At 47.5% G+C, this 27,794-nt stretch overlaps 16 non-coding genes across 16 annotated transcripts; all 16 read right to left on the bottom strand.

Annotated features, from left to right (window-relative positions):
- Positions 1-1,085: 1,085 nt before the first annotated feature.
- On the bottom strand, positions 1,086-1,157 carry TRNAG-UCC (transfer RNA glycine (anticodon UCC)). The gene has a single exon. It is a non-coding gene; the product is annotated as a tRNA-Gly (tRNA).
- An 899-nt stretch (positions 1,158-2,056) lies between these two features.
- Positions 2,057-2,128, bottom strand: TRNAG-UCC (transfer RNA glycine (anticodon UCC)). Its single transcript has one exon. It is a non-coding gene; the product is annotated as a tRNA-Gly (tRNA).
- Positions 2,129-3,635: 1,507 nt separating this feature from the next.
- On the bottom strand, positions 3,636-3,707 carry TRNAG-UCC (transfer RNA glycine (anticodon UCC)). Its single transcript has one exon. It is a non-coding gene; the product is annotated as a tRNA-Gly (tRNA).
- Positions 3,708-4,606: 899 nt separating this feature from the next.
- On the bottom strand, positions 4,607-4,678 carry TRNAG-UCC (transfer RNA glycine (anticodon UCC)). Its single transcript has one exon. It is a non-coding gene; the product is annotated as a tRNA-Gly (tRNA).
- Positions 4,679-6,190: 1,512 nt separating this feature from the next.
- Positions 6,191-6,262, bottom strand: TRNAG-UCC (transfer RNA glycine (anticodon UCC)). The gene has a single exon. It is a non-coding gene; the product is annotated as a tRNA-Gly (tRNA).
- Positions 6,263-7,161: 899 nt separating this feature from the next.
- Positions 7,162-7,233, bottom strand: TRNAG-UCC (transfer RNA glycine (anticodon UCC)). The gene has a single exon. It is a non-coding gene; the product is annotated as a tRNA-Gly (tRNA).
- Positions 7,234-8,740: 1,507 nt separating this feature from the next.
- TRNAG-UCC (transfer RNA glycine (anticodon UCC)) lies at positions 8,741-8,812 on the bottom strand. The gene has a single exon. It is a non-coding gene; the product is annotated as a tRNA-Gly (tRNA).
- An 899-nt stretch (positions 8,813-9,711) lies between these two features.
- Positions 9,712-9,783, bottom strand: TRNAG-UCC (transfer RNA glycine (anticodon UCC)). The gene has a single exon. It is a non-coding gene; the product is annotated as a tRNA-Gly (tRNA).
- A 1,512-nt stretch (positions 9,784-11,295) lies between these two features.
- TRNAG-UCC (transfer RNA glycine (anticodon UCC)) lies at positions 11,296-11,367 on the bottom strand. Its single transcript has one exon. It is a non-coding gene; the product is annotated as a tRNA-Gly (tRNA).
- An 899-nt stretch (positions 11,368-12,266) lies between these two features.
- On the bottom strand, positions 12,267-12,338 carry TRNAG-UCC (transfer RNA glycine (anticodon UCC)). Its single transcript has one exon. It is a non-coding gene; the product is annotated as a tRNA-Gly (tRNA).
- Positions 12,339-13,839: 1,501 nt separating this feature from the next.
- On the bottom strand, positions 13,840-13,911 carry TRNAG-UCC (transfer RNA glycine (anticodon UCC)). Its single transcript has one exon. It is a non-coding gene; the product is annotated as a tRNA-Gly (tRNA).
- Positions 13,912-21,769: 7,858 nt separating this feature from the next.
- TRNAG-UCC (transfer RNA glycine (anticodon UCC)) lies at positions 21,770-21,841 on the bottom strand. The gene has a single exon. It is a non-coding gene; the product is annotated as a tRNA-Gly (tRNA).
- Positions 21,842-23,348: 1,507 nt separating this feature from the next.
- On the bottom strand, positions 23,349-23,420 carry TRNAG-UCC (transfer RNA glycine (anticodon UCC)). The gene has a single exon. It is a non-coding gene; the product is annotated as a tRNA-Gly (tRNA).
- Positions 23,421-24,319: 899 nt separating this feature from the next.
- On the bottom strand, positions 24,320-24,391 carry TRNAG-UCC (transfer RNA glycine (anticodon UCC)). Its single transcript has one exon. It is a non-coding gene; the product is annotated as a tRNA-Gly (tRNA).
- Positions 24,392-25,898: 1,507 nt separating this feature from the next.
- On the bottom strand, positions 25,899-25,970 carry TRNAG-UCC (transfer RNA glycine (anticodon UCC)). The gene has a single exon. It is a non-coding gene; the product is annotated as a tRNA-Gly (tRNA).
- Positions 25,971-26,867: 897 nt separating this feature from the next.
- On the bottom strand, positions 26,868-26,939 carry TRNAG-UCC (transfer RNA glycine (anticodon UCC)). Its single transcript has one exon. It is a non-coding gene; the product is annotated as a tRNA-Gly (tRNA).
- Positions 26,940-27,794: the final 855 nt, after the last annotated feature.

Below are 27,794 nucleotides of genomic sequence, written 5' to 3'. Positions count from 1 at the left end.
TTGTATTTCAGCAGACACAGATAGTTGAGAAGTCTTTTCTCACATAGCTGGCAAAAGCTTGCGCTTTTACTTGCTGGCAGCCTGGGAATGACAGCTTGGTCCTTGGAAGAAAAATCAAGCAAAATTAGCAGAGGATGGTTTCGATCCATCGACCTCTGGGTTATGGGCCCAGCACGCTTCCGCTGCGCCACTCTGCTCCGTTGTGAAAATGTTCTCTTTATGCAAATAAGGAGCATTCAGCAGAGTAGAGTGGGATTGGTCGGGCTCTCACCTCATTTGCCTAAGTATATCGCAAGGCATGCTGGGTGCAGAAAAACTTAATCTTCCCCTCTCACAATCAGTCATAACTGAAAGCCAGACACTCTCAGGCACTAGCCGTTTCAAACATTTATCAAGACAGCAGCTCTTGAACCCTCTATATCTCTCTCTGTGATACTAGCGCTAACATGCTCAGGATTTGGCTTTACCTGGGAGCCAGAGATCTACCCGGTGTGAGGCTTTTGAGCGTTTGGGAGCGTTCGGGACGTGAGTGGACGTTGGACAGGAAACTATGCAAATTTCAAGCATCCAACCTTCCTGCTGCAGTGAGAGGCTCTTTCCATGGACATCTGCCTCTTGGATTCCTCTCAACTTGCCTTCTGATAAAACATTTTGTGAGCTGCAGTTACCTTCGACAGCTACGAGGTGGCGCTACATTCAGGTCAGAGCACAAGTATGCAAAAATGTTACGGACTTTGGCCAGATTTATCGGTGGGTCTTGCATATTTTTTTCAGAGGCTAGAAATTGCCTAGAAATGCTTTTTAACATAGAGATGCTGGAGGTATAATGTCTGGTCGGGCCTCAGCCCTTTCATTGCCTGCCCAAAATAACATATTTATTACCAGCACATGTGAATGGCGACTCTGCTTTATGAAACTTATCATATATTAGGACAATGAATATAGCAGAAGGGGCGATTGAGATGTTTGCCTACGTATTTTTTAATTTCTATATATATGGCTGATTAATCTGTTCATGATATTTCCATTTTGTGACATGTTGAACTAAAATATATCCTGCTTGCAGAATACATAAGTATTTGCACTGCGTTGGCCGGGAATCGAACCCGGGTCAACTGCTTGGAAGGCAGCTATGCTCACCACTATACCACCAACGCCCTCTGTCATTTATGCTTATTATTGTGTCTCTTTACTTTCAAAGTAAAGGGTGGATCCTTTGACGATCCCTCTCTTGTATTTCAGCAGACACAGATAGTTGAGAAGTCTTTTCTCACATAGCTGGCGCAAGCTTGCGCTTTTCCTTTCTGGCAGCGTGGAAATGACAGCTTGGTCCTTGGAAGGAAAATAAAGCAAATTTAGCAGAGGATGGTTTCGATCCATCGACCTCTGGGTTATGGGCCCAGCACGCTTCCGCTGCGCCACTCTGCTCCTCTGTGAAAGTGTTCTCTTTATGCAGATGAGGAGCATTCAGTGGAGTGACGTGGGCGTTCGGGACGTGAGAGGACGTTGGACAGGAAACTATGCAAATTTGAAGCATCCAACCTTCCTGCTGTAGTCAGAGGCTCTTTCTATGGACATCTGCCTCTTGGATTCCTCTCAACTTGCCCTCTTATGAAACATTTTGTGAGCTGCAGTTACCTCCGATGGCTACAAGGTGGCGCTACATTCAGGTGAGAGCACAAGTATGCCCAAAATGTTAGTGACTTTTGCCAGATTTATCGGTGGATCTTGCATATTTTTTTCAGAGGCTAGATATTGCCTAGAAATGCTTTTTAACATAGAGATGCTGGAGTTATAATGTCTGGTCGGGCCTCAGCCCTTTCATTGTCTGCCCACTGTAACATATTTATTACCAGCACATGTGAGTGGTGACTCTGCTTTATGGAACTTATCATATATTAGGGCAATGAATATAGCAGAAGGGGCGATCGAGATGTTTGCCTACGTATTTGTTTATTTTTTTATATCTGGCTGATTAATCTGTTCATGATATTTCCATTTTGTGACATATTGCATTAAAATATATCCAGCTTGCAGAATATATAAGTATTTGTACTGCGTTGGCCGGGAATCGAACCCGGGTCAACTGCTTGGAAGGCAGCTATGCTCACCACTATACCATCAACGCCCTATGATCTGTATGCTCTCGGTTCTAAACATTACGACCCTGAGTGCAATGTCTATCTTGCACCAGCTTCAACGGTGCATTTGGTTTAGATACCAACATGAAAAGCAGTAGAAAGTTTTTAGCAGAGGGTAAGGAACTGGGATTGAAACCAAGGTCAAAGCTGTGCGGAAGAGAAGAATGGAAAGCAGTAGTACAAATAATAGATATGAACATATAGATGCAGCATGGGAAGCAAAGCAGGGAAGAGAAAGAGAGAACATTCCAGGAAATGCCCAGGAGATAGATAATAGCACAACTAAAAGGGAAGAATGAAATTCAAAGCATGCCCAGAAAAGTGTTTGAAGGTCCCACCAGTCATTTATGCTTATTATTGTGTGTCTTTACTTTCAAAGTACAGGGTGGATCCTTTTACGATCCCTCTCTTGTATTTCAGCAGACACAGATAGTTGAGAAGTCTTTTCTCACATAGCTGGCAAAAGCTTGCGCTTTTACTTGCTGGCAGCCTGGGAATGACAGCTTGGTCCTTGGAAGAAAAATCAAGCAAAATTAGCAGAGGATGGTTTCGATCCATCGACCTCTGGGTTATGGGCCCAGCACGCTTCCGCTGCGCCACTCTGCTCCGTTGTGAAAGTGTTCTCTTTATGCAAATAAGGAGCATTCAGCAGAGTAGAGTGGGATTGGTCGGGCTCTCACCTCATTTGCCTAAGTATATCGCAAGGCATGCTGGGTGCAGAAAAACTTAATCTTCCCCTCTCACAATCAGTCATAACTGAAAGCCAGACACTCTCAGGCACTAGCCGTTTCAAACATTTATCAAGACAGCAGCTCTTGAACCCTCTATATCTCTCTCTGTGATACTAGCGCTAACATGCTCAGGATTTGGCTTTACCTGGGAGCCAGAGATCTACCCGGTGTGAGGCTTTTGAGCGTTTGGGAGCGTTCGGGACGTGAGTGGACGTTGGACAGGAAACTATGCAAATTTCAAGCATCCAACCTTCCTGCTGCAGTGAGAGGCTCTTTCCATGGACATCTGCCTCTTGGATTCCTCTCAACTTGCCTTCTGATAAAACATTTTGTGAGCTGCAGTTACCTTCGACAGCTACGAGGTGGCGCTACATTCAGGTCAGAGCACAAGTATGCAAAAATGTTACGGACTTTGGCCAGATTTATCGGTGGGTCTTGCATATTTTTTTCAGAGGCTAGAAATTGCCTAGAAATGCTTTTTAACATAGAGATGCTGGAGGTATAATGTCTGGTCGGGCCTCAGCCCTTTCATTGCCTGCCCAAAATAACATATTTATTACCAGCACATGTGAATGGCGACTCTGCTTTATGAAACTTATCATATATTAGGACAATGAATATAGCAGAAGGGGCGATTGAGATGTTTGCCTACGTATTTTTTAATTTCTATATATATGGCTGATTAATCTGTTCATGATATTTCCATTTTGTGACATGTTGAACTAAAATATATCCTGCTTGCAGAATACATAAGTATTTGCACTGCGTTGGCCGGGAATCGAACCCGGGTCAACTGCTTGGAAGGCAGCTATGCTCACCACTATACCACCAACGCCCTCTGTCATTTCTGCTTATTATTGTGTCTCTTTACTTTCAAAGTAAAGGGTGGATCCTTTGACGATCCCTCTCTTGTATTTCAGCAGACACAGATAGTTGAGAAGTCTTTTCTCACATAGCTGGCGCAAGCTTGCGCTTTTCCTTTCTGGCAGCGTGGAAATGACAGCTTGGTCCTTGGAAGGAAAATAAAGCAAATTTAGCAGAGGATGGTTTCGATCCATCGACCTCTGGGTTATGGGCCCAGCACGCTTCCGCTGCGCCACTCTGCTCCTCTGTGAAAGTGTTCTCTTTATGCAGATGAGGAGCATTCAGTGGAGTGACGTGGGCGTTCGGGACGTGAGAGGACGTTGGACAGGAAACTATGCAAATTTGAAGCATCCAACCTTCCTGCTGTAGTCAGAGGCTCTTTCTATGGACATCTGCCTCTTGGATTCCTCTCAACTTGCCCTCTTATGAAACATTTTGTGAGCTGCAGTTACCTCCGATGGCTACAAGGTGGCGCTACATTCAGGTGAGAGCACAAGTATGCCCAAAATGTTAGTGACTTTTGCCAGATTTATCGGTGGATCTTGCATATTTTTTTCAGAGGCTAGATATTGCCTAGAAATGCTTTTTAACATAGAGATGCTGGAGTTATAATGTCTGGTCGGGCCTCAGCCCTTTCATTGTCTGCCCACTGTAACATATTTATTACCAGCACATGTGAGTGGTGACTCTGCTTTATGGAACTTATCATATATTAGGGCAATGAATATAGCAGAAGGGGCGATCGAGATGTTTGCCTACGTATTTGTTTATTTTTTTATATCTGGCTGATTAATCTGTTCATGATATTTCCATTTTGTGACATATTGCATTAAAATATATCCAGCTTGCAGAATATATAAGTATTTGTACTGCGTTGGCCGGGAATCGAACCCGGGTCAACTGCTTGGAAGGCAGCTATGCTCACCACTATACCACCAACGCCCTATGATCTGTATGCTCTCGGTTCTAAACATTACGACCCTGAGTGCAATGTCTATCTTGCACCAGCTTCAACGGTGCATTTGGTTTAGATACCAACATGAAAAGCAGTAGAAAGTTTTTAGCAGAGAGTAAGGAACTGGGATTGAAACCAAGGTCAAAGCTGTGCGGAAGAGAAGAATGGAAAGCAGTAGTACAAATAATAGATATGAACATATAGATGCAGCATGGCAAGCAAAGCAGGGAAGAGAAAGAGAGAACATTCCAGGAAATGCCCAGGAGATAGATAATAGCACAACTAAAAGGGAAGAATGAAATTCAAAGCATGCCCAGAAAAGTGTTTGAAGGTCCCACCAGTCATTTATGCTTATTATTGTGTGTCTTTACTTTCAAAGTACAGGGTGGATCCTTTTACGATCCCTCTCTTGTATTTCAGCAGACACAGATAGTTGAGAAGTCTTTTCTCACATAGCTGGCAAAAGCTTGCGCTTTTACTTGCTGGCAGCCTGGGAATGACAGCTTGGTCCTTGGAAGAAAAATCAAGCAAAATTAGCAGAGGATGGTTTCGATCCATCGACCTCTGGGTTATGGGCCCAGCACGCTTCCGCTGCGCCACTCTGCTCCGTTGTGAAAGTGTTCTCTTTATGCAAATAAGGAGCATTCAGCAGAGTAGAGTGGGATTGGTCGGGCTCTCACCTCATTTGCCTAAGTATATCGCAAGGCATGCTGGGTGCAGAAAAACTTAATCTTCCCCTCTAACAATCAGTCATAACTGAAAGCCAGACACTCTCAGGCACTAGCCGTTTCAAACATTTATCAAGACAGCAGCTCTTGAACCCTCTATATCTCTCTCTGTGATACTAGCGCTAACATGCTCAGGATTTGGCTTTACCTGGGAGCCAGAGATCTACCCGGTGAGGGCTTGCCCGGTGTGAGGCTTTTGAGCGTTTGGGAGCGTTCGGGACGTTGGACAGGAAACTATGCAAATTTCAAGCATCCAACCTTCCTGCTGCAGTGAGAGGCTCTTTCCATGGACATCTGCCTCTTGGATTCCTCTCAACTTGCCTTCTGATAAAACATTTTGTGAGCTGCAGTTACCTTCGACAGCTACGAGGTGGCGCTACATTCAGGTCAGAGCACAAGTATGCAAAAATGTTACGGACTTTGGCCAGATTTATCGGTGGGTCTTGCATATTTTTTTCAGAGGCTAGAAATTGCCTAGAAATGCTTTTTAACATAGAGATGCTGGAGGTATAATGTCTGGTCGGGCCTCAGCCCTTTCATTGCCTGCCCAAAATAACATATTTATTACCAGCACATGTGAATGGCGACTCTGCTTTATGAAACTTATCATATATTAGGACAATGAATATAGCAGAAGGGGCGATTGAGATGTTTGCCTACGTATTTTTTAATTTCTATATATATGGCTGATTAATCTGTTCATGATATTTCCATTTTGTGACATGTTGAACTAAAATATATCCTGCTTGCAGAATACATAAGTATTTGCACTGCGTTGGCCGGGAATCAAACCCGGGTCAACTGCATGGAAGGCAGCTATGCTCACCACTATACCACCAACGCCCTCTGTCATTTATGCTTATTATTGTGTCTCTTTACTTTCAAAGTAAAGGGTGGATCCTTTGACGATCCCTCTCTTGTATTTCAGCAGACACAGATAGTTGAGAAGTCTTTTCTCACATAGCTGGCGCAAGCTTGCGCTTTTCCTTTCTGGCAGCGTGGAAATGACAGCTTGGTCCTTGGAAGGAAAATAAAGCAAATTTAGCAGAGGATGGTTTCGATCCATCGACCTCTGGGTTATGGGCCCAGCACGCTTCCGCTGCGCCACTCTGCTCCTCTGTGAAAGTGTTCTCTTTATGCAGATGAGGAGCATTCAGTGGAGTGACGTGGGCGTTCGGGACGTGAGAGGACGTTGGACAGGAAACTATGCAAATTTGAAGCATCCAACCTTCCTGCTGTAGTCAGAGGCTCTTTCTATGGACATCTGCCTCTTGGATTCCTCTCAACTTGCCCTCTTATGAAACATTTTGTGAGCTGCAGTTACCTCCGATGGCTACAAGGTGGCGCTACATTCAGGTGAGAGCACAAGTATGCCCAAAATGTTAGTGACTTTTGCCAGATTTATCGGTGGATCTTGCATATTTTTTTCAGAGGCTAGATATTGCCTAGAAATGCTTTTTAACATAGAGATGCTGGAGTTATAATGTCTGGTCGGGCCTCAGCCCTTTCATTGTCTGCCCACTGTAACATATTTATTACCAGCACATGTGAGTGGTGACTCTGCTTTATGGAACTTATCATATATTAGGGCAATGAATATAGCAGAAGGGGCGATCGAGATGTTTGCCTACGTATTTGTTTATTTTTTTATATCTGGCTGATTAATCTGTTCATGATATTTCCATTTTGTGACATATTGCATTAAAATATATCCAGCTTGCAGAATATATAAGTATTTGTACTGCGTTGGCCGGGAATCGAACCCGGGTCAACTGCTTGGAAGGCAGCTATGCTCACCACTATACCACCAACGCCCTATGATCTGTATGCTCTCGGTTCTAAACATTACGACCCTGAGTGCAATGTCTATCTTGCACCAGCTTCAACGGTGCATTTGGTTTAGATACCAACATGAAAAGCAGTAGAAAGTTTTTAGCAGAGGGTAAGGAACTGGGATTGAAACCAAGGTCAAAGCTGTGCGGAAGAGAAGAATGGAAAGCAGTAGTACAAATAATAGATATGAACATATAGATGCAGCATGGGAAGCAAAGCAGGGAAGAGAAAGAGAGAACATTCCAGGAAATGCCCAGGAGATAGATAATAGCACAACTAAAAGGGAAGAATGAAATTCAAAGCATGCCCAGAAAAGTGTTTGAAGGTCCCACCAGTCATTTATGCTTATTATTGTGTGTCTTTACTTTCAAAGTACAGGGTGGATCCTTTTACGATCCCTCTCTTGTATTTCAGCAGACACAGATAGTTGAGAAGTCTTTTCTCACATAGCTGGCAAAAGCTTGCGCTTTTACTTGCTGGCAGCCTGGGAATGACAGCTTGGTCCTTGGAAGAAAAATCAAGCAAAATTAGCAGAGGATGGTTTCGATCCATCGACCTCTGGGTTATGGGCCCAGCACGCTTCCGCTGCGCCACTCTGCTCCGTTGTGAAAATGTTCTCTTTATGCAAATAAGGAGCATTCAGCAGAGTAGAGTGGGATTGGTCGGGCTCTCACCTCATTTGCCTAAGTATATCGCAAGGCATGCTGGGTGCAGAAAAACTTAATCTTCCCCTCTCACAATCAGTCATAACTGAAAGCCAGACACTCTCAGGCACTAGCCGTTTCAAACATTTATCAAGACAGCAGCTCTTGAACCCTCTATATCTCTCTCTGTGATACTAGCGCTAACATGCTCAGGATTTGGCTTTACCTGGGAGCCAGAGATCTACCCGGTGTGAGGCTTTTGAGCGTTTGGGAGCGTTCGGGACGTGAGTGGACGTTGGACAGGAAACTATGCAAATTTCAAGCATCCAACCTTCCTGCTGCAGTGAGAGGCTCTTTCCATGGACATCTGCCTCTTGGATTCCTCTCAACTTGCCTTCTGATAAAACATTTTGTGAGCTGCAGTTACCTTCGACAGCTACGAGGTGGCGCTACATTCAGGTCAGAGCACAAGTATGCAAAAATGTTACGGACTTTGGCCAGATTTATCGGTGGGTCTTGCATATTTTTTTCAGAGGCTAGAAATTGCCTAGAAATGCTTTTTAACATAGAGATGCTGGAGGTATAATGTCTGGTCGGGCCTCAGCCCTTTCATTGCCTGCCCAAAATAACATATTTATTACCAGCACATGTGAATGGCGACTCTGCTTTATGAAACTTATCATATATTAGGACAATGAATATAGCAGAAGGGGCGATTGAGATGTTTGCCTACGTATTTTTTAATTTCTATATATATGGCTGATTAATCTGTTCATGATATTTCCATTTTGTGACATGTTGAACTAAAATATATCCTGCTTGCAGAATACATAAGTATTTGCACTGCGTTGGCCGGGAATCGAACCCGGGTCAACTGCTTGGAAGGCAGCTATGCTCACCACTATACCACCAACGCCCTCTGTCATTTATGCTTATTATTGTGTCTCTTTACTTTCAAAGTAAAGGGTGGATCCTTTGACGATCCCTCTCTTGTATTTCAGCAGACACAGATAGTTGAGAAGTCTTTTCTCACATAGCTGGCGCAAGCTTGCGCTTTTCCTTTCTGGCAGCGTGGAAATGACAGCTTGGTCCTTGGAAGGAAAATAAAGCAAATTTAGCAGAGGATGGTTTCGATCCATCGACCTCTGGGTTATGGGCCCAGCACGCTTCCGCTGCGCCACTCTGCTCCTCTGTGAAAGTGTTCTCTTTATGCAGATGAGGAGCATTCAGTGGAGTGACGTGGGCGTTCGGGACGTGAGAGGACGTTGGACAGGAAACTATGCAAATTTGAAGCATCCAACCTTCCTGCTGTAGTCAGAGGCTCTTTCTATGGACATCTGCCTCTTGGATTCCTCTCAACTTGCCCTCTTATGAAACATTTTGTGAGCTGCAGTTACCTCCGATGGCTACAAGGTGGCGCTACATTCAGGTGAGAGCACAAGTATGCCCAAAATGTTAGTGACTTTTGCCAGATTTATCGGTGGATCTTGCATATTTTTTTCAGAGGCTAGATATTGCCTAGAAATGCTTTTTAACATAGAGATGCTGGAGTTATAATGTCTGGTCGGGCCTCAGCCCTTTCATTGTCTGCCCACTGTAACATATTTATTACCAGCACATGTGAGTGGTGACTCTGCTTTATGGAACTTATCATATATTAGGGCAATGAATATAGCAGAAGGGGCGATCGAGATGTTTGCCTACGTATTTGTTTATTTTTTTATATCTGGCTGATTAATCTGTTCATGATATTTCCATTTTGTGACATATTGCATTAAAATATATCCAGCTTGCAGAATATATAAGTATTTGTACTGCGTTGGCCGGGAATCAAACCCGGGTCAACTGCTTGGAAGGCAGCTATGCTCACCACTATACCACCAACGCCCTATGATCTGTATGCTCTCGGTTCTAAACATTACGACCCTGAGTGCAATGTCTATCTTGCACCAGCTTCAACGGTGCATTTGGTTTAGATACCAACATGAAAAGCAGTAGAAAGTTTTTAGCAGAGAGTAAGGAACTGGGATTGAAACCAAGGTCAAAGCTGTGCGGAAGAGAAGAATGGAAAGCAGTAGTACAAATAATAGATATGAACATATAGATGCAGCATGGGAAGCAAAGCAGGGAAGAGAAAGAGAGAACATTCCAGGAAATGCCCAGGAGATAGATAATAGCACAACTAAAAGGGAAGAATGAAATTCAAAGCATGCCCAGAAAAGTGTTTGAAGGTCCCACCAGTCATTTATGCTTATTATTGTGTGTCTTTACTTTCAAAGTACAGGGTGGATCCTTTTACGATCCCTCTCTTGTATTTCAGCAGACACAGATAGTTGAGAAGTCTTTTCTCACACAGCTGGCAAAAGCTTGCGCTTTTACTTGCTGGCAGCCTGGGAATGACAGCTTGGTCCTTGGAAGAAAAATCAAGCAAAATTAGCAGAGGATGGTTTCGATCCATCGACCTCTGGGTTATGGGCCCAGCACGCTTCCGCTGCGCCACTCTGCTCCGTTGTGAAAGTGTTCTCTTTATGCAAATAAGGAGCATTCAGCAGAGTAGAGTGGGATTGGTCGGGCTCTCACCTCATTTGCCTAAGTATATCGCAAGGCATGCTGGGTGCAGAAAAACTTAATCTTCCCCTCTAACAATCAGTCATAACTGAAAGCCAGACACTCTCAGGCACTAGCCGTTTCAAACATTTATCAAGACAGCAGCTCTTGAACCCTCTATATCTCTCTCTGTGATACTAGCGCTAACATGCTCAGGATTTGGCTTTACCTGGGAGCCAGAGATCTACCCGGTGAGGGCTTGCCCGGTGTGAGGCTTTTGAGCGTTTGGGAGCGTTCGGGACGTTGGACAGGAAACTATGCAAATTTCAAGCATCCAACCATCCTGCTGCAGTGAGAGGCTCTTTCCATGGACATCTGCCTCTTGGATTCCTCTCAACTTGCCTTCTGATAAAACATTTTGTGAGCTGCAGTTACCTTCGACAGCTACGAGGTGGCGCTACATTCAGGTCAGAGCACAAGTATGCAAAAATGTTACGGACTTTGGCCAGATTTATCGGTGGGTCTTGCATATTTTTTTCAGAGGCTAGAAATTGCCTAGAAATGCTTTTTAACATAGAGATGCTGGAGGTATAATGTCTGGTCGGGCCTCAGCCCTTTCATTGCCTGCCCAAAATAACATATTTATTACCAGCACATGTGAATGGCGACTCTGCTTTATGAAACTTATCATATATTAGGACAATGAATATAGCAGAAGGGGCGATTGAGATGTTTGCCTACGTATTTTTTAATTTCTATATATATGGCTGATTAATCTGTTCATGATATTTCCATTTTGTGACATGTTGAACTAAAATATATCCTGCTTGCAGAATACATAAGTATTTGCACTGCGTTGGCCGGGAATCAAACCCGGGTCAACTGCATGGAAGGCAGCTATGCTCACCACTATACCACCAACGCCCTCTGTCATTTATGCTTATTATTGTGTCTCTTTACTTTCAAAGTAAAGGGTGGATCCTTTGACGATCCCTCTCTTGTATTTCAGCAGACACAGATAGTTGAGAAGTCTTTTCTCACATAGCTGGCGCAAGCTTGCGCTTTTCCTTTCTGGCAGCGTGGAAATGACAGCTTGGTCCTTGGAAGGAAAATAAAGCAAATTTAGCAGAGGATGGTTTCGATCCATCGACCTCTGGGTTATGGGCCCAGCACGCTTCCGCTGCGCCACTCTGCTCCTCTGTGAAAGTGTTCTCTTTATGCAGATGAGGAGCATTCAGTGGAGTGACGTGGGCGTTCGGGACGTGAGAGGACGTTGGACAGGAAACTATGCAAATTTGAAGCATCCAACCTTCCTGCTGTAGTCAGAGGCTCTTTCTATGGACATCTGCCTCTTGGATTCCTCACAACTTGCCCTCTTATGAAACATTTTGTGAGCTGCAGTTACCTCCGATGGCTACAAGGTGGCGCTACATTCAGGTGAGAGCACAAGTATGCCCAAAATGTTAGTGACTTTTGCCAGATTTATCGGTGGATCTTGCATATTTTTTTCAGAGGCTAGATATTGCCTAGAAATGCTTTTTAACATAGAGATGCTGGAGTTATAATGTCTGGTCGGGCCTCAGCCCTTTCATTGTCTGCCCACTGTAACATATTTATTACCAGCACATGTGAGTGGTGACTCTGCTTTATGGAACTTATCATATATTAGGGCAATGAATATAGCAGAAGGGGCGATCGAGATGTTTGCCTACGTATTTGTTTATTTTTTTATATCTGGCTGATTAATCTGTTCATGATATTTCCATTTTGTGACATATTGCATTAAAATATATCCAGCTTGCAGAATATATAAGTATTTGTACTGCGTTGGCCGGGAATCGAACCCGGGTCAACTGCTTGGAAGGCAGCTATGCTCACCACTATACCACCAACACCCTATGATCTGTATGCTCTCGGTTCTAAACATTACGACCCTGAGTGCAATGTCTATCTTGCACCAGCTTCAACGGTGCATTTGGTTTAGATACCAACATGAAAAGCAGTAGAAAGTTTTTAGCAGAGGGTAAGGAACTGGGATTGAAACCAAGGTCAAAGCTGTGCGGAAGAGAAGAATGGAAAGCAGTAGTACAAATAATAGATATGAACATATAGATGCAGCATGGGAAGCAAAGCAGGGAAGAGAAAGAGAGAACATTCCAGGAAATGCCCAGGAGATAGATAATAGCACAACTAAAAGGGAAGAATGAAATTCAAAGCATGCCCAGAAAAGTGTTTGAAGGTCCCACCAGTCATTTATGCTTATTATTGTGTGTCTTTACTTTCAAAGTACAGGGTGGATCCTTTTACGATCCCTCTCTTGTATTTCAGCAGACACAGATAGTTGAGAAGTCTTTTCTCACATAGCTGGCAAAAGCTTGCGCTTTTACTTGCTGGCAGCCTGGGAATGACAGCTTGGTCCTTGGAAGAAAAATCAAGCAAAATTAGCAGAGGATGGTTTCAATCCATCGACCTCTGGGTTATGGGCCCAGCACGCTTCCGCTGCGCCACTCTGCTCCGTTGTGAAAGTGTTCTCTTTATGCAAATAAGGAGCATTCAGCAGAGTAGAGTGGGATTGGTCGGGCTCTCACCTCATTTGCCTAAGTATATCGCAAGGCATGCTGGGTGCAGAAAAACTTAATCTTCCCCTCTAACAATCAGTCATAACTGAAAGCCAGACACTCTCAGGCACTAGCCGTTTCAAACATTTATCAAGACAGCAGCTCTTGAACCCTCTATATCTCTCTCTGTGATACTAGCGCTAACATGCTCAGGATTTGGCTTTACCTGGGAGCCAGAGATCTACCCGGTGAGGGCGAGGCTTTTGAGCGTTTGGGAGCGTTCGGGACGTTGGACAGGAAACTATGCAAATTTCAAGCATCCAACCTTCCTGCTGCAGTGAGAGGCTCTTTCCATGGACATCTGCCTCTTGGATTCCTCTCAACTTGCCTTCTGATAAAACATTTTGTGAGCTGCAGTTACCTTCGACAGCTACGAGGTGGCGCTACATTCAGGTCAGAGCACAAGTATGCAAAAATGTTACGGACTTTGGCCAGATTTATCGGTGGGTCTTGCATATTTTTTTCAGAGGCTAGAAATTGCCTAGAAATGCTTTTTAACATAGAGATGCTGGAGGTATAATGTCTGGTCGGGCCTCAGCCCTTTCATTGCCTGCCCAAAATAACATATTTATTACCAGCACATGTGAATGGCGACTCTGCTTTATGAAACTTATCATATATTAGGACAATGAATATAGCAGAAGGGGCGATTGAGATGTTTGCCTACGTATTTTTTAATTTCTATATATATGGCTGATTAATCTGTTCATGATATTTCCATTTTGTGACATGTTGAACTAAAATATATCCTGCTTGCAGAATACATAAGTATTTGCACTGCGTTGGCCGGGAATCAAACCCGGGTCAACTGCATGGAAGGCAGCTATGCTCACCACTATACCACCAACGCCCTCTGTCATTTATGCTTATTATTGTGTCTCTTTACTTTCAAAGTAAAGGGTGGATCCTTTGACGATCCCTCTCTTGTATTTCAGCAGACACAGATAGTTGAGAAGTCTTTTCTCACATAGCTGGCGCAAGCTTGCGCTTTTCCTTTCTGGCAGCGTGGAAATGACAGCTTGGTCCTTGGAAGGAAAATAAAGCAAATTTAGCAGAGGATGGTTTTGATCCATCGACCTCTGGGTTATGGGCCCAGCACGCTTCCGCTGCGCCACTCTGCTCCTCTGTGAAAGTGTTCTCTTTATGCAGATGAGGAGCATTCAGTGGAGTGACGTGGGCGTTCGGGACGTGAGAGGACGTTGGACAGGAAACTATGCAAATTTGAAGCATCCAACCTTCCTGCTGTAGTCAGAGGCTCTTTCTATGGACATCTGCCTCTTGGATTCCTCTCAACTTGCCCTCTTATGAAACATTTTGTGAGCTGCAGTTACCTCCGATGGCTACAAGGTGGCGCTACATTCAGGTGAGAGCACAAGTATGCCCAAAATGTTAGTGACTTTTGCCAGATTTATCGGTGGATCTTGCATATTTTTTTCAGAGGCTAGATATTGCCTAGAAATGCTTTTTAGTTTCAAAAGTGTTTTTATTGAAATTCGTAACAGGCATATAATAAGACAGTTCTTGTGAGAGAAGTAAACTCAGAGCGCACAGTGCGGGCGGGACAGACAAGCATGTCTTCCCTTGTGTATCAAATGGAGCAAGGAAGGTACGCCCAAGTAGCGATGCAATGTCACGCATGGAAGAACAAAAGATCGACATAAGGAAGAAAACACGAACCAAACCCCCCCCCCCCCCTCCCCCACAAAAACCCCCCTCCCCCCGCCCCGACCAGTGTGCCCACGAAGGTCAGTGACACCTGCATGGAGTCGCGGGAGCAAGACGAGGCCATAATTAGTAGAGTCACCGGGAGTCACCGGTGGTGTCAGTGAGACGTAAAATCCTAAGATACCTGGGGCAGGTGATTTCATTGAACTCCTTGGATAAGAGGGTCAGCAAGGGGAGCCATGTCTTGCGAAAGGCGTCTGTGGAGCTGGTGAGAGTGGCATGGATACGCTCCATCCCAAGGGTGAACCACAGTTTGTGGAGCCATCCCGTGTGCGTAGGTTTGGTTGTAGTGCCCCATAGTGACAAGATGTGCTGTGTGGCTGCCTGCATAGCGACGCCCATCTGCCGGCCGCGTAGTGATTTGAGGGGAAACATTAAAGCATTGGGCAGACCCAACACGGTGTATGCTGGGAATCTCGGGACTTCAGTCTCGAAAGTGGAGTCTATGTCATCTAGGACCTGTTTCCAAAAATCTCCCAGCTCGGGGCACCCCCAGAGGATGTGAGTCAAGGTACCACGTTCCCCGCACCCTCTCCAGCAAAGGTCGCTGCGCCCCGGGTTTCCCTGGTGTAATCGGACCGGGGTAAGGTGCCAATATATGGCGAGTTTGACTGCAGTTTCCCTTGCTTTGGTGTTTCGTGTAGTGTGTGAGGCTCTATGGTAGATGTATCCCCATTCTTTGGATGACAAGGTCCTCCCAAGTTCAGCCTCCCAGCGCCTTTGACCAGGTGATTTAGCCTGAGAGGGTGGAGGGGCAAGCATTTTATAGAGTTCGGAGACGAGGCGCTTATCTGTGGACTTAGTAAGCAGCCACCTCTCGAAGTCCGTCATGGGGCGTCCCACCAGGGCAATGACGTTCGGGTCTGTGAGCCAGTGTCGGAGCTGGAGGTATTGGAAGAAGTGGGGGTGTTCTATCCCGTATCCTTGTTTAATGTCGTCGAAGGAAAGGAATCCGTTCATGTCAAAAAGATGTCCCGCAGCTCGGCACGCCGAGCCCCGCCATTGAGAAAATGCACCTGGGCCCTCACCTGGGGGGAAGTCAGGGTTGTCCAGAAGGGGAGTGAAAGGGGAAGGGAAAGTAGTCAGTCCGCATTTGAGCGCTACCCGGTTCCACACCTGCAGGGTCGTGCGAGTGATCGGGGACCGTGACATATAACTGGGCCTGTGGCGTTTGGCCAGGAATGGAATCCGCCACAGCGGCGTCTGAGCCATAGCTCTATCTTGGAAAAGCCATCTCTTTTCTGATTCAGGCCTGTACCACTCCACCAGGTATCGGAGTTGGGATGCCTGGAAGTACCGCGTCAAGTCCGGGATTCCGAGACCGCCCTCATCCATGCTCTTGTATGCGAGCGATTTGTGAAGTCGGGCTCTCCTCCCCTCCCAAATAAAGCCAGACAGTAATTCTTGTAAGGTTTTCAACGTGCCCGCAGGAGGCACAATGGGAATCGTTTGAAATAAATATAAAATCCGCGGCAGGACTGACATTTTTATAGCCGCCACTCTCCCCAGCAGAGAAAGAGGTTGTTTGGACCATCTAGCCAGGTCTGAGCGGATCCGGGTGACAAGAGCTGCGTAATTAGTGGAGACCGTGAGGTCAGTTGAGGGAGTCAGGGTGATGCCTAGGTATGGTACCCGGTCGACCACCAGTAGGCCGCTGAGGTGACCCAATGTCGGGGCCTGCGGGCGCGCATGTTTACCTAGAGGTAAGATGAGGGATTTTGCGATATTAACGCGGAAGCCTGAAACAGCCCCAAACGAGTCAAGTTCCTCCATGAAGGCAGGCACCGAAGTAGCAGGGCTATGTACAGTGGCTATGACATCGTCCGCGTATAAACTGATAGGATGGGGTTCGCGCCCGAAGTCGATGCCTTCCACCCTCGGATTGTCGCGGACTCTCTGTGCTAGAGGCTCGATATACATCGCGAATAGGAGGGGGGAGAGGGGGCACCCCTGCCTGGTACCCCGTTGGATCTCGAACGGGGGCGAGCGCAGGCTCCCCAGGCGAACCGTGGCCTGTGGATGATGATAGCAGCCCGCTATGCGCGAGCAAAAACGGTCACTGAGACCGAACCGGCGGAGTACAAGTTGCATATAATCCCAGTTCACGCGATCGAACGCTTTCTCCGCGTCGATGGCCAGAAGCGCAGAGTCCGAAGCTCGAGAATGCGTTTTGTCAATAAGGTGGAGCACCCGTTTGGTATTGTCTGCACACTGGCGGCCTGGAACAAAGCCAGATTGGTCCGGTTCCAAAAGACCAGGAAGGCACGGACCAAGGCGGGCAGCGAGGATGCCCGTAAAAAGTTTCAGGTCCAGGTTCAGTAACGAGATTGGGCGGAACGCAGAGCAGTGCGTGGGTTCCTTCCCGGGTTTAGGAAGCACTACCACTTCAGCGGCTAGCATGTCCGGAGGTATGGAAGCCGCCCCTTCGAAAGAGTTGAAGAGGCGAGCGAGCACCGGGGCCAAACGTCGATTGAAGAGCTTATAGAAGCCCGCCGAGAAGCCGTCCGGGCCCGGGGATTTAAGGGGGCGCAGTCGAGAGATGGCAGCTAAGATTTCTTCCTGGCTTATGGGGGCATCAAGAGCGTCCGCGGTGGACTCAGGGATCTTTGTGATAGCCACAGTATTGAGGTACGCTTCAATATCCCCGGGCGAGACATCCTCCCCCCCGTACAGGGAAGCGTAGTAGGAACGAAACGCCTCAGCCACTTGGGCATCGTCTGTGAGCACTTCACCATTGGTGCCAACCAAAGAGGTGAGTTTAGCCCGTTGGGTCTTAGCCCGTAGAGCACTGGCCAGTAGTCGCCCAGTTTTGTTCCCTCCAACATAATAAGTATGCCGTAGGCGAAGAGCCGCAAACTCCGCCCTGTCCGTGTCCAGACTGGCAAGTTGGGCCCGAGCAGCTTTCAGCTGTTTCCACACCCGAGGGGCACATGTGCGGCTATGCACCCGTTCCAGCTCCGCCACCCGCGCCGTAAGTTCCTCCCTCTTGCTTTTGCGGTCTTTAGCCTCCGCAGCCGAGATAGCTATGAGCTCGCCCCGCACGACCGATTTCAGAGCCCCCCAAAGAGCTGTCGCTGAGATGCCCGGTGTGTCGTTGGTAGATAGGTAAGTGTCTATGCATTCCCCAATACGTTTGGTGACATCAGGGCGCTGTAGCAAGGGTTCGCGGAGGCGCCATGGGCCTCGAGGGCGTCGAGGTGCTCGGAGAGCGAGGGAAAGTTCCACCGCGTCATGGTCACTGAGGGCTGCGGGTGTGATGGCAATGTCCTCAATGGTCGTAAGGAGATCTGAAGAACCCAGGAAATGATCGAGTCTGGCGTAGGTGTGGTGCACATGCGAGTAGAACGTGAATCGTGAGGCCGTCGGATGACGTGTCCTCCAGAGGTCTACCAAGCCCCTTTCGGATAGCCAAGCATGCCCGGCAGGTGACAGGGCCCCAACGTCCCCATAGCGGTGGCCAGATCGATCGGCATGTGTATCCATAACAATGTTAAAGTCCCCACCCAGGAGTAGGGGTGTGTGTGGTGTCTGGAGGGCTTCGGAAATGGCGCCTTTTAAGAAGGCCTCTTGACCTGTGTTTGGAGCGTAAAGGGTGCCGATCGTGAGCGTTGTGTCACCCACGGTGAGAGTGTATGCAAGGAGGCGGCCTTTGATTTCCCCCACCTTATTACCCACCCTCCCCCTAAATGAGCTAGAGATTAGGATCGCAACCCCAGCATTCTTTGTTGGGAGGGAGGAAAAGAATTGTTGCGGGAAGGCTCGCGAGCGCATTCTGTGCCAGTCCTTTTGGAGGAGACGCGTCTCTTGTAGCAGGCAAATAGTGGCTCCAGAGTTTTCCAAGTAAGAGAGAACAGCTCTCCTCTTGATCGGGTTGTTGAGCCCCTTCACATTAAGCGTTATAATCTTAAGGGAGTTGTCTGTCATCGCGCAGTGGGTGTGTGATGCAGCGCTGAGGGGGCCATAGGCACGTCAAGGGAGCACATGGCAGTTCTCGGTGAGTAGTGTATGGTATGGTCCCTGTTTGTGGCTAGGTATAAGCCGAACGTGTGGGCGAAGACTCCAAGTCGGCACATGCACCCTGGTGAGGGGCCTCTACGCGCGAAAGCTGAAGTAACGAGGCACACTGGTCCCCACCCCGGATCCCTCCCTAACCCAACATCCCTCCCAGAGACAGCCGGCAGCCACCAAAGTATGCAACTCAGCACAGGCAAATAAGGACAGTAGCAGGCCGCGGCATAATAACAAAACCCCAAACCCAGTTCCCCCCCACCCAAACCCAACAAAAGGAAAAATTGTAGTCCCAATCCTGTCAAGGCACACAGGATCGTGGTTAAGAACAATGAAGGGGTCATCTCCGATGGCAGCTTCACCGGGCTCCCCGCCCGAACCGCCAGCCGTCAGGGCTGAGCAGGTGCGATACACAGTCTCCAAAGCAAGAGGTAGTATCACTCTGGGGAAGAAGTCTCTCTGATCACCTCCGCCACCGCAGTCTCACGCTCCCGGGAGATGGCAGAGGCATCGGGCCTGAAGCGCCGAGGAGGGGATCGTCTGTGGCTTACAGTCTGCCAGCCCCCTCTGGAGGAGCCCTGCGAGCTCTTGAAAACCGGTTCATCATCTACGTGGTCAAGACCCAGGAGACCACAAGCATCCTTAAGAGATCGGAGCTGCTGTAGCCGTCCGTTCCATTTGAATATGATTCGAAAGGGGTGCCCCCAAGAATATGAGATTTCTTTACCCCGCAGGAAGTCCGTGACCGGCTTGAAGTCCTTCCTTTTCTGTAGAGTCGTGGCGGAAAGATCTTGGTACAGGGCAATGGGATGGCCGCGAAACTGGACGGGCTGAGCTCTCCGGGCTTCCCGGAGGATCCTCTCTTTGAGCGGGAAGTCTGGAAGGAAGGCCAATATGTCCGGCGGTGGGGCTGGGGCTCTGCGTGGCAGTCCTACGCGATGCGCCCTGTCAATGCGGATGTGGAAATCTTCTGCCTCCCCCAGAATGCTCCTGAAGAGGGCTTGCAGGTACGCAGTGACATCAGCCCCCTCTTCTTTCTGAGGGACCCCCCGGACCCGTACGTTGTTGCGACGGGAGCGGTTTTCCAAGTCCTCGGCGTGGGCCTGGAGATCCAGTTGCTGGTCAGTGAGCCGTAGGACCTCTTGCTGGAGGTGTTCAATTTCGGCACTTCTAGCTTGGTCTGCCTCTTCAACTGCGACCACCCGTTCGCCTAGGTCTTCTACGTCGCGTCGGAGCTCCTTAACTTCTCCTGCAACCTCCTGTTTCAGGGACTTAAAGTCTTCGCGGAGGGAGTTGAATAATGTCTCCAGAAAAGATTTGGTGATAGGCACCTGGTCATCCACAGCCGCAAGTGGCGCCTTCCCCGTCACTGGGGATGGAGGGTCTTTGCTAGTTCTGGGTTGCGATTTAGCTAACAGTTCCGGGAGAGTTTGCGACCCCTTCCTACTGCGGTGCCCTGCCATGGCGCGGGGGCGCGAGGGCCCGATGGGCAATCGTGTAGGTAGGGACAATGCAGTGATGAATGGGGAGGCAAATGTGAGAGCGCCTTGGCAGTCCCCCGGCTGGCGTGTGGGCAAAGGCTGGTGCTAGGGCTCAGTCCCCCTTCGACTAGGGGGGCAAAGGGAAGGCGCCCGTCTAGGTCTGCAGGCACCCAGTTCTGTGTGGAGCCCAGGCGCAAGGAGTTCTGCTGCACCCCGATGCTAGGGAGGCTCTCCCCGAGTTGGTCCAGAACAGGCAGTAGGAGCACACACAGTTATCCCCACACCGGAGGCTCGATCGTGCCCCCCGAGTTCTCCCCGCTCCCCCTCTCGCTCTTCTCACCTGTAGAGCCGGGCGCGCATGAGAGTCACCGTGTACCAGGCCGGTCCGGCGTCAGGAAGGCTGCCCAGTGATGCAGGAGGGCCACAGGATCAGGTCCGGGCTGTCGGGGACCACCAGCAGACGTGGGGGGTCGGTGCTGGAGCACGCCGTATGCAGGACCTTTCCGGCGGGTCGGGCCGGCCCCTCCGAAGTGAGCTCGGGCCGGACGAGTGATAGGCCCAAGCCGGGGCCTCGATTTCTTCTCCGCCGGTCCAGGTCCCCCGGCAGCTACCGAGGCTTTTGGGCGGCGACTGCTACTCTCCCCAGAGGGTATGGCGGCAAGGGGGGGGCTCGCAGCATGCCCCGCAGTGCGGGAGGGGACCCGACTTGCCGCCGAGTGCGCCGGATGGCTGCTGGAGAGGGCGCCGATGGTCCAGGTCCAGGCCCGAAGCCGGGGCCTCGCGTGGCAGCGCAGCCGGTCTGGAGTGTCCCGGTTCCGGGCAGAGCGCCGGAGATGCTGGTGGTGTCCGGGAGCCCTCGCGGGGGTGTCGGCAGCTGCGGGAGGCAACCGGGCGTTCGCCGGTGTGTTGAGACACCCCCCCGGGGGTGGGCCACAGTCCACCCGGAGGCGCCAAGGGGACCCTCACTTGCCGGCGCGGCCGCTGTTGCTGGGCGCCAAACGGAGTCCTCGGCGATTCCGCCCCCGCCGCCCCTAGGAATCGCAAAGCCGTGGCGGGGGCACTAAAGCAGGCAATTTCTCCTCGCCCCCAAGTGCAGATATGGGGGAGACTGCAGCAATAAACGGCGGAATGGCGGGATCGGGCAGGGAGCTCCGGAGACCTGCGTCCGATCACGCCGCCATCTTAGACACGCCCCCCCTAGAAATGCTTTTTAACATAGAGATGCTGGAGTTATAATGTCTGGTCGGGCCTCAGCCCTTTCATTGTCTGCCCACTGTAACATATTTATTACCAGCACATGTGAGTGGTGACTCTGCTTTATGGAACTTATCATATATTAGGGCAATGAATATAGCAGAAGGGGCGATCGAGATGTTTGCCTACGTATTTGTTTATTTTTTTATATCTGGCTGATTAATCTGTTCATGATATTTCCATTTTGTGACATATTGCATTAAAATATATCCAGCTTGCAGAATATATAAGTATTTGTACTGCGTTGGCCGGGAATCGAACCCGGGTCAACTGCTTGGAAGGCAGCTATGCTCACCACTATACCACCAACGCCCTATGATCTGTATGCTCTCGGTTCTAAACATTACGACCCTGAGTGCAATGTCTATCTTGCACCAGCTTCAACGGTGCATTTGGTTTAGATACCAACATGAAAAGCAGTAGAAAGTTTTTAGCAGAGGGTAAGGAACTGGGATTGAAACCAAGGTCAAAGCTGTGCGGAAGAGAAGAATGGAAAGCAGTAGTACAAATAATAGATATGAACATATAGATGCAGCATGGGAAGCAAAGCAGGGAAGAGAAAGAGAGAACATTCCAGGAAATGCCCAGGAGATAGATAATAGCACAACTAAAAGGGAAGAATGAAATTCAAAGCATGCCCAGAAAAGTGTTTGAAGGTCCCACCAGTCATTTATGCTTATTATTGTGTGTCTTTACTTTCAAAGTACAGGGTGGATCCTTTTACGATCCCTCTCTTGTATTTCAGCAGACACAGATAGTTGAGAAGTCTTTTCTCACATAGCTGGCAAAAGCTTGCGCTTTTACTTGCTGGCAGCCTGGGAATGACAGCTTGGTCCTTGGAAGAAAAATCAAGCAAAATTAGCAGAGGATGGTTTCGATCCATCGACCTCTGGGTTATGGGCCCAGCACGCTTCCGCTGCGCCACTCTGCTCCGTTGTGAAAGTGTTCTCTTTATGCAAATAAGGAGCATTCAGCAGAGTAGAGTGGGATTGGTCGGGCTCTCACCTCATTTGCCTAAGTATATCGCAAGGCATGCTGGGTGCAGAAAAACTTAATCTTCCCCTCTCACAATCAGTCATAACTGAAAGCCAGACACTCTCAGGCACTAGCCGTTTCAAACATTTATCAAGACAGCAGCTCTTGAACCCTCTATATCTCTCTCTGTGATACTAGCGCTAACATGCTCAGGATTTGGCTTTACCTGGGAGCCAGAGATCTACCCGGTGTGAGGCTTTTGAGCGTTTGGGAGCGTTCGGGACGTGAGTGGACGTTGGACAGGAAACTATGCAAATTTCAAGCATCCAACCTTCCTGCTGCAGTGAGAGGCTCTTTCCATGGACATCTGCCTCTTGGATTCCTCTCAACTTGCCTTCTGATAAAACATTTTGTGAGCTGCAGTTACCTTCGACAGCTACGAGGTGGCGCTACATTCAGGTCAGAGCACAAGTATGCAAAAATGTTACGGACTTTGGCCAGATTTATCGGTGGGTCTTGCATATTTTTTTCAGAGGCTAGAAATTGCCTAGAAATGCTTTTTAACATAGAGATGCTGGAGGTATAATGTCTGGTCGGGCCTCAGCCCTTTCATTGCCTGCCCAAAATAACATATTTATTACCAGCACATGTGAATGGCGACTCTGCTTTATGAAACTTATCATATATTAGGACAATGAATATAGCAGAAGGGGCGATTGAGATGTTTGCCTACGTATTTTTTAATTTCTATATATATGGCTGATTAATCTGTTCATGATATTTCCATTTTGTGACATGTTGAACTAAAATATATCCTGCTTGCAGAATACATAAGTATTTGCACTGCGTTGGCCGGGAATCGAACCCGGGTCAACTGCTTGGAAGGCAGCTATGCTCACCACTATACCACCAACGCCCTCTGTCATTTATGCTTATTATTGTGTCTCTTTACTTTCAAAGTAAAGGGTGGATCCTTTGACGATCCCTCTCTTGTATTTCAGCAGACACAGATAGTTGAGAAGTCTTTTCTCACATAGCTGGCGCAAGCTTGCGCTTTTCCTTTCTGGCAGCGTGGAAATGACAGCTTGGTCCTTGGAAGGAAAATAAAGCAAATTTAGCAGAGGATGGTTTCGATCCATCGACCTCTGGGTTATGGGCCCAGCACGCTTCCGCTGCGCCACTCTGCTCCTCTGTGAAAGTGTTCTCTTTATGCAGATGAGGAGCATTCAGTGGAGTGACGTGGGCGTTCGGGACGTGAGAGGACGTTGGACAGGAAACTATGCAAATTTGAAGCATCCAACCTTCCTGCTGTAGTCAGAGGCTCTTTCTATGGACATCTGCCTCTTGGATTCCTCTCAACTTGCCCTCTTATGAAACATTTTGTGAGCTGCAGTTACCTCCGATGGCTACAAGGTGGCGCTACATTCAGGTGAGAGCACAAGTATGCCCAAAATGTTAGTGACTTTTGCCAGATTTATCGGTGGATCTTGCATATTTTTTTCAGAGGCTAGATATTGCCTAGAAATGCTTTTTAACATAGAGATGCTGGAGTTATAATGTCTGGTCGGGCCTCAGCCCTTTCATTGTCTGCCCACTGTAACATATTTATTACCAGCACATGTGAGTGGTGACTCTGCTTTATGGAACTTATCATATATTAGGGCAATGAATATAGCAGAAGGGGCGATCGAGATGTTTGCCTACGTATTTGTTTATTTTTTTATATCTGGCTGATTAATCTGTTCATGATATTTCCATTTTGTGACATATTGCATTAAAATATATCCAGCTTGCAGAATATATAAGTATTTGTACTGCGTTGGCCGGGAATCGAACCCGGGTCAACTGCTTGGAAGGCAGCTATGCTCACCACTATACCATCAACGCCCTATGATCTGTATGCTCTCGGTTCTAAACATTACGACCCTGAGTGCAATGTCTATCTTGCACCAGCTTCAACGGTGCATTTGGTTTAGATACCAACATGAAAAGCAGTAGAAAGTTTTTAGCAGAGGGTAAGGAACTGGGATTGAAACCAAGGTCAAAGCTGTGCGGAAGAGAAGAATGGAAAGCAGTAGTACAAATAATAGATATGAACATATAGATGCAGCATGGGAAGCAAAGCAGGGAAGAGAAAGAGAGAACATTCCAGGAAATGCCCAGGAGATAGATAATAGCACAACTAAAAGGGAAGAATGAAATTCAAAGCATGCCCAGAAAAGTGTTTGAAGGTCCCACCAGTCATTTATGCTTATTATTGTGTGTCTTTACTTTCAAAGTACAGGGTGGATCCTTTTACGATCCCTCTCTTGTATTTCAGCAGACACAGATAGTTGAGAAGTCTTTTCTCACATAGCTGGCAAAAGCTTGCGCTTTTACTTGCTGGCAGCCTGGGAATGACAGCTTGGTCCTTGGAAGAAAAATCAAGCAAAATTAGCAGAGGATGGTTTCGATCCATCGACCTCTGGGTTATGGGCCCAGCACGCTTCCGCTGCGCCACTCTGCTCCGTTGTGAAAGTGTTCTCTTTATGCAAATAAGGAGCATTCAGCAGAGTAGAGTGGGATTGGTCGGGCTCTCACCTCATTTGCCTAAGTATATCGCAAGGCATGCTGGGTGCAGAAAAACTTAATCTTCCCCTCTCACAATCAGTCATAACTGAAAGCCAGACACTCTCAGGCACTAGCCGTTTCAAACATTTATCAAGACAGCAGCTCTTGAACCCTCTATATCTCTCTCTGTGATACTAGCGCTAACATGCTCAGGATTTGGCTTTACCTGGGAGCCAGAGATCTACCCGGTGTGAGGCTTTTGAGCGTTTGGGAGCGTTCGGGACGTGAGTGGACGTTGGACAGGAAACTATGCAAATTTCAAGCATCCAACCTTCCTGCTGCAGTGAGAGGCTCTTTCCATGGACATCTGCCTCTTGGATTCCTCTCAACTTGCCTTCTGATAAAACATTTTGTGAGCTGCAGTTACCTTCGACAGCTACGAGGTGGCGCTACATTCAGGTCAGAGCACAAGTATGCAAAAATGTTACGGACTTTGGCCAGATTTATCGGTGGGTCTTGCATATTTTTTTCAGAGGCTAGAAATTGCCTAGAAATGCTTTTTAACATAGAGATGCTGGAGGTATAATGTCTGGTCGGGCCTCAGCCCTTTCATTGCCTGCCCAAAATAACATATTTATTACCAGCACATGTGAATGGCGACTCTGCTTTATGAAACTTATCATATATTAGGACAATGAATATAGCAGAAGGGGCGATTGAGATGTTTGCCTACGTATTTTTTAATTTCTATATATATGGCTGATTAATCTGTTCATGATATTTCCATTTTGTGACATGTTGAACTAAAATATATCCTGCTTGCAGAATACATAAGTATTTGCACTGCGTTGGCCGGGAATCAAACCCGGGTCAACTGCATGGAAGGCAGCTATGCTCACCACTATACCACCAACGCCCTCTGTCATTTATGCTTATTATTGTGTCTCTTTACTTTCAAAGTAAAGGGTGGATCCTTTGACGATCCCTCTCTTGTATTTCAGCAGACACAGATAGTTGAGGTCTTTTCTCACATAGCTGGCGCAAGCTTGCGCTTTTCCTTTCTGGCAGCGTGGAAATGACAGCTTGGTCCTTGGAAGGAAAATAAAGCAAATTTAGCAGAGGATGGTTTTGATCCATCGACCTCTGGGTTATGGGCCCAGCACGCTTCCGCTGCGCCACTCTGCTCCTCTGTGAAAGTGTTCTCTTTATGCAGATGAGGAGCATTCAGTGGAGTGACGTGGGCGTTCGGGACGTGAGAGGACGTTGGACAGGAAACTATGCAAATTTGAAGCATCCAACCTTCCTGCTGTAGTCAGAGGCTCTTTCTATGGACATCTGCCTCTTGGATTCCTCTCAACTTGCCCTCTTATGAAACATTTTGTGAGCTGCAGTTACCTCCGATGGCTACAAGGTGGCGCTACATTCAGGTGAGAGCACAAGTATGCCCAAAATGTTAGTGACTTTTGCCAGATTTATCGGTGGATCTTGCATATTTTTTTCAGAGGCTAGATATTGCCTAGAAATGCTTTTTAACATAGAGATGCTGGAGTTATAATGTCTGGTCGGGCCTCAGCCCTTTCATTGTCTGCCCACTGTAACATATTTATTACCAGCACATGTGAGTGGTGACTCTGCTTTATGGAACTTATCATATATTAGGGCAATGAATATAGCAGAAGGGGCGATCGAGATGTTTGCCTACGTATTTGTTTATTTTTTTATATCTGGCTGATTAATCTGTTCATGATATTTCCATTTTGTGACATATTGCATTAAAATATATCCAGCTTGCAGAATATATAAGTATTTGTACTGCGTTGGCCGGGAATCGAACCCGGGTCAACTGCTTGGAAGGCAGCTATGCTCACCACTATACCACCAACGCCCTATGATCTGTATGCTCTCGGTTCTAAACATTACGACCCTGAGTGCAATGTCTATCTTGCACCAGCTTCAACGGTGCATTTGGTTTAGATACCAACATGAAAAGCAGTAGAAAGTTTTTAGCAGAGGGTAAGGAACTGGGATTGAAACCAAGGTCAAAGCTGTGCGGAAGAGAAGAATGGAAAGCAGTAGTACAAATAATAGATATGAACATATAGATGCAGCATGGGAAGCAAAGCAGGGAAGAGAAAGAGAGAACATTCCAGGAAATGCCCAGGAGATAGATAATAGCACAACTAAAAGGGAAGAATGAAATTCAAAGCATGCCCAGAAAAGTGTTTGAAGGTCCCACCAGTCATTTATGCTTATTATTGTGTGTCTTTACTTTCAAAGTACAGGGTGGATCCTTTTACGATCCCTCTCTTGTATTTCAGCAGACACAGATAGTTGAGAAGTCTTTTCTCACATAGCTGGCAAAAGCTTGCGCTTTTACTTGCTGGCAGCCTGGGAATGACAGCTTGGTCCTTGGAAGAAAAATCAAGCAAAATTAGCAGAGGATGGTTTCGATCCATCGACCTCTGGGTTATGGGCCCAGCACGCTTCCGCTGCGCCACTCTGCTCCGTTGTGAAAGTGTTCTCTTTATGCAAATAAGGAGCATTCAGCAGAGTAGAGTGGGATTGGTCGGGCTCTCACCTCATTTGCCTAAGTATATCGCAAGGCATGCTGGGTGCAGAAAAACTTAATCTTCCCCTCTCACAATCAGTCATAACTGAAAGCCAGACACTCTCAGGCACTAGCCGTTTCAAACATTTATCAAGACAGCAGCTCTTGAACCCTCTATATCTCTCTCTGTGA

This window comes from Lissotriton helveticus, chromosome 11, assembly GCF_964261635.1.
Source record: "Lissotriton helveticus chromosome 11, aLisHel1.1, whole genome shotgun sequence".
NCBI classification, from domain to species: domain Eukaryota; kingdom Metazoa; phylum Chordata; class Amphibia; order Caudata; family Salamandridae; genus Lissotriton; species Lissotriton helveticus.
Note: the sequence above shows the minus strand (reverse complement) of the source record. Positions and strands in the feature narration are given on the sequence as shown.